Genomic DNA, 5,875 nt, shown 5'->3' with positions numbered 1-5,875 from the left:
AAATTCCAGTCGTCGGGCATGCGTTCATCTGACCATATTCTGCATACGAGCTGATGCATGCACCTCATCAGCTCCTCGCCGCCGTACTTGAATAGCTCGGCTGGCAGGCCGTCAGCTCCAGCAGCTTTGTTGTTTTTCAGCCGCGTAATCGCTATTCGTACCTCGTCATAGTCAGGCGGTGGGACAGCTTCTCCATCATCATCGACTGGGGACTCGGGTTCGTCTTCCTCACTACTTTCAGCGCTGCTACCATTCAGTAGGTTATAAAAGTGTTCCCTCCACAATTTAAGTATATTCTGGACATCGGTCACTATGTTTAAGTTATACGAATTTAGTTTTCAGATATCTAAATGAAGGATGGGGTTAAGTTTTTCTGACGTCCTCATGCACGATCATGCGGTCTTGCATCTACCCAGAAATCAGTTCATAAATTTTACCACGAATTGTAAAAGTGGTGAATTAACAAGGAAAGATCACCGTAGGTATATCAATTGCTTCATTTGAAAGATACTTAAGAGATCACACGATTAATTTAGCAATGTACCGGAAAACTTTTCATCCTGTGGGACAGCGAGGATTCTTGGCCCTCCTATAACATAAAACGCACTTCTGTGCTCTTGAGTTTCCCTATAAGAACTTTTATTGGCATAGGCATCGCACCAATGTTGTAGTTGCAAGATCATACAAAAAGATTACGCATGCCTGGCAGAGATCTCACAGGTGGAAATAAGACCATCAGTAAAGCTCATGACACCAAAAGGGATTGGTATTCCATATGGTATCACAGCGTTACTATTATTGGCCAATGTGTGAGGAGGATACTGCGCCTTAGTGGTTTCAACTTAAATCAAAAACTTTGACTTTACAGACTAATTTTGATTTTAAACACTCTTGCATTGGCTAACGCAAAAGCTCTTATTAGGCGCCGCGAAGTAAGCGGGCATGGGCTAGTTTTTAATAAAATTCCTCCAAATATGCCACACAAATATGATTTTTTGTATAAATGCAATTCATCTGGCAGTCGAAAAACAATCTTTCTAATAAAGACTGAAAGTAAAATAATAAAACAAGCACAATTTCAACGCGTATATACATTTATTTTAATTCTTATTTTGTATCAACTTTTGAAAAAAACAAATTAAATGTTTACAATTTTACGTGTACCAATAAATACAAGTGCAGAGAATCAAAAGAAAAGTAAAAGGTAATGGGTGACACGCAGGGTAATAGTAGTTTCTAAGTTTCTAGGTAAGTCAAGTCAAGTATAAGTGTCGCATAACCGGGCTTTAGCTTGTGCATAAGCATCGTCAACGCTGATATTGACGGCGACGCAATGAATGTTATGTACTTTCACTTTTAAGGGCTGTTTCCAGCTCTCAAGAAAAACAAAAAATTCATATAAAATTGCGCATAAGAAATGGAATAGTAATTTTCTTTTATCAGAATTGTTTAAATCAGTTTGCAACTCTCAAGAAAAAAATGCAAAATCAATGTGTTTTTTCAAGCAACAGAAAAAAATTAAAAATATGTCTTGAGATTTTTCCTGAGAGCTGGATTCTTATCTTTACCCCAAAACCATTTGAAGTCATAAAGTACATGTTGTATGGGCATGAGCAATTTTGTGATAGTAAATTGCCGGCGTGCGTGAATATTAGGTTGACCTGTAAGACTTATCTGAAGATACAACCGAAGCGGAGTTTATGAAAATTAATTGGTATGAACTATTTAAGGTCACTTTTTTCGGACTAATTTTTGTCAACCTATTTTGTATTTCTACTCTCTGATAGCCATTCTTACTGAAAGTATATTGCCTCATGAAGTGACTTGCAATTATCACTTATATGCAAATATCATAATAGGTTAAAACTTTGAAACTGTTCACGCTGTTATAAAATAGAATTTTAAAGAAAATACTTAGCACTAATTATTATGTAAAAATATTTGTGAATTAAGCTGCATTTTTTCTTTTCGCTTGAAGAAAGGAATCTCGAATTTCTTTTATTATATAAATATATGTATAGACTTACATGCTTTTATTCTTGTAGGTGTACGCCATACTAACCCATGGAATTTTTTCCGGACCGGCGATTTCACGGATTAATAATGCTTGCTTCGAAGCTGTAGTGGTTACAAATACTATACCGCAAGATGGACATATGAGAGATTGTCCTAAAATTCAGGTCTGACTTAATTTTTATCAAATATAACGGAGTCAAGCTAAGTTTTTTTATTATCTTTCAGTGCATTGATGTATCAATGATGTTTGCTGAAGCTGTAAGGAGAACACACAATGGCGAAAGTGTTTCTTATCTTTTTTCAAATGTTCCATATTAAATTATATTTACACTCAAATCGTAAACCGCGATTTAGATATGATGTAACTTGTTTATTAATTTGCATAATTTTTTGTTACTGCATATTTTTAAAAAGAAAGATATTGCAATTATAAAAGCAACTTTCATCCACCACTACCGTTTTGAAAAGCAAAGAAAATATAAATATACTAGAAATTTACCTCAAGCCATAAAATATTTTATTGGTTTCATTAATTTCACTGTACAGCACTCGGCTGGGCATTGCACCAAACCAAGTTTTTTTAAGAGACTGAGTCATAAGTAAAAAAAAGTAAGTTATCCTTTCTTCTAAGTTAGCCTCCGAAATCGAGATATGGGGGTTCGAAGTTCGAAATTGGATCTCTGGTAAAAATTATTTTTAATTATTGCATGTAAAAAGCAAAAAAAGTAAAAACACAGACGTGGTCCGCTGATTTCTCTTATTTATATGGTATATAACTTTTTCTGTGAAAATTAATATTACAGGTGCTAATAACGGGTCAAAAGTCAGAACTTTCAAAACTTAAAAAATTAGTATTTCAGAAAATTTTGAATTGATTTTTAAAAGATTCATATCGTTGCAAAGGTGACTTAACCCCCTTTATTGTGATATGCATATTTGTATACTACGTATATAAAAATTTGAGAAAAAACACAAACACAGAAAAAAGTACCTTTTTTGTATATAAAAATATTTCAAACAAAAATATTGCTGACCGATTTTTAAAAAATTAATATATTGTAAAGGCGATTGAACCCCCTTTCTTCTGATATGCATATTTGTATACCCTGTGAATAAAAATTTGAGAAAAAACACTTAAAAGGAAAATATAACTTTTTTTATAAAAAATATTTTAAACAAGAAAATTACTCACCGATTTGTAAAAAATTGGCATCGTTGTTAAGGCAATTAACCCCGTTTCGTCTAATATGCATATTTGTATAATAATAATAATAGATTGGCGCTTACACATATGTTAGTGTTTGGCCGAGCTTCTCCTCCGACTTGTGGTGTGCGCCTTGATATTGTCACACAAAGCGGAGGGACCTGCAGTTTTACGCCGACTCCGAACGGCGAATGTATTTTAATGAGAAGCTGTTTTTCATGGCAGAATTACACTCGGAGGTTTGCCATTGGCTGCCGAGGGACGACCGCTGTTAAGAAAAAACATTTTTTCTATATTTTTTTTTTATGTTGCTTTGACCAGGGCTTGAACCCAGGTGTTGATGAGTGAAAGCGCGCACTGCTTACCACTACACCACAGCGGCCGACATGCATATTTGTATACTGCGTATATAAAAATTGGAGAAAAAACACTTAAAAGGAAAAAGTACCAATTTTCTCTATAAAAAAAAATTTACAAAAAAATTACTAATTAGTATTTAAATAAAACAAATAATGTGCGGTTACAATGTACGCTATCATTCCGCAGGGCCTGGGTCCAAGCCCAGTTTGCGACCAACATAAAAAATAAGAAACAAATCAGTTTTTTGTAATAGCGGTCGCCCTTTGGCAGGCAAAATGGTAAACCCCCCGAGTGTATTCAGCCACGGAGAACAGCTTCTCATAAAAATTCCATCCCCGTTCGGATTCGGCGTAAAACTGTTGGTCCCTCCCCTTTGGGCACCAACATCAAGGCGCACGCCACAAATCTGAAATAAGCTCGGACAAACACTAACGAGGTTGATGTTCGGATCATTTAACAATGTTGATGTTCAAATTTACACGGGAGATGAATCAATAAACAAGACATACGTATTTGTTGGTACAGGAATATATTTTGAAGATAACAATTTTATACACCGTCTGACTCGCAGTCATCTGAAGTATCCAAGCTCATATCAATATTTAATATTGTTCTATTTCATCATTTCTAATAATAAAAAGTTGTATGATTAGCTGAGAGTTGGTACATCGTACCTGTAATTTTACTACCTTCTCTAACCATGGTTTGTTTTTTACAGAAAGCGTGCAGTTGTTCTGTTACTCTTGACCCATTTTCTTTTTATAGTAGTAAGTAAATCTTTCACTTCACTTATTTCGTCTGGTTGGAGCGTGATAGTTTTATTTTCTTTTTTAGATAGATGTTCCTGCAGACTTATGGTTTTTACACCCACTTCCAAATGCAATAGTTTAAACAATGCATCGAAAATTTCACGCCAAGTGCACTGTAATATAGTAGTACTTTCTGACATTATTTAAATTCTATAAACATCCAATCTTTAAAACATCAAAATCTTGACAAATTATTTTTTACATAATTTAAGAAAAATAGACCGCCCATCTGGACCACTCTCGTAACTATTTTCCTAATTTATCATAATGAGTAAACAAACAAAAATCAATCCGTGGATATCTATGTCTTACGCTAGTTTTGCGCGAATTGCAACTGTATGTGTGATCGGAATGAGAGAACAAGTATATGTGAGTACTCATGAATGTGAGACCTCATGGCTGCCAACCTTCCTAAAAGCACCAAAAGTTGGGACAAATCAAAACATCAAAAATTTTTTTCAGTAAAATTTAATATGCATCTATATTACATTAGTGATCGGTCCAAGATATAAGTATTGTTGTATTTATCAAAAACCAAAATAAATAGTAACGCACTAATAACGATTTTAAACTTTTATAGAACCAATTGAATTTTCACTTTAATTCAATCAAGATATATATTTTATTTGAAACAATGCATTTATACACATATGTATGTATGTACATACTTATGTGTATAAAAAGATTTTCGTATCCAGAATAAAATGCACTAAATAAGCTCTGAACATGGCGGGAAAGGTATTCTAATAGTATATAGTTGTCGAATATTTTTAGGTATCTTCGGCTCAGCTAACATGAAAAATGCTGCATGTATGCATATCTATATATTTTTGCTGATTTGAAGATTTTAATTTTTAACGATGCAAAGTGAAGTGTATGTATATACCTACATATATACTGCTGCAAATAGTTATAAACTCAAAGTGATTTTAAATGCAGGTATGGACATAAAAGTGCTAATAAGTTTTGCATTGACTACATTTTACAAACTCCAACGAGCTTAACAGTCACGAAAACGAAGACGACATTCTTACGACCAATTTTTATACTTTATTTAATGCCACAAAATCCCAACACTGGTTATAAAACCATATAACGAAGTTCCAATTTTATTTTTGTTAAAAACCTGATGGTTTTTTATAAACATATGATCTCTAATTTTATCAAATAAAGTTTAGCCGCTAAATTATAAAATAAACTTTTGTCATACGAGTTTACAGAATTTAAATTATTTAGCAGGATTCTAGCAGTTTTTTGTTTATTAATCTGGCGTTACGGCAGAAACAGAAATGGCCACACTGGTGGTGAGTACCGATTTGCTTGCACGCATATTAGCTGTTTTGTAATTCACTTTTTCACATTTTGTTCAGTTGGTCGCAAAATTTCAAAGGGAGGGGTTGTTCTTGCGCAGATAACTTTTCGTTAGAAATTTGCTTGGAAAAAAAGGGCAGTCATGCGCAAATCAACCTTTTTATATGACGGTTTT

The 5,875-nt window shown here is 33.8% G+C and overlaps 1 long non-coding RNA gene across 1 annotated transcript; it reads left to right on the top strand.

The window, feature by feature from the left end:
* The first annotated feature begins 2,015 nt into the window (after positions 1-2,015).
* On the top strand, positions 2,016-2,531 carry LOC118753404. Its single transcript, XR_004994802.1, has 2 exons — positions 2,016-2,180; positions 2,242-2,531. It is a non-coding gene; the product is annotated as an uncharacterized LOC118753404 (long non-coding RNA).
* Positions 2,532-5,875: the final 3,344 nt, after the last annotated feature.

The sequence above is a fragment of the Rhagoletis pomonella genome, unplaced genomic scaffold (assembly GCF_013731165.1).
Source record: "Rhagoletis pomonella isolate Grant_MI unplaced genomic scaffold, Rhpom_1.0 Rhpom_scaffold_02416, whole genome shotgun sequence".
NCBI lineage: Eukaryota > Metazoa > Arthropoda > Insecta > Diptera > Tephritidae > Rhagoletis > Rhagoletis pomonella.
This window is presented reverse-complemented; position numbering and strand designations above follow the sequence as displayed.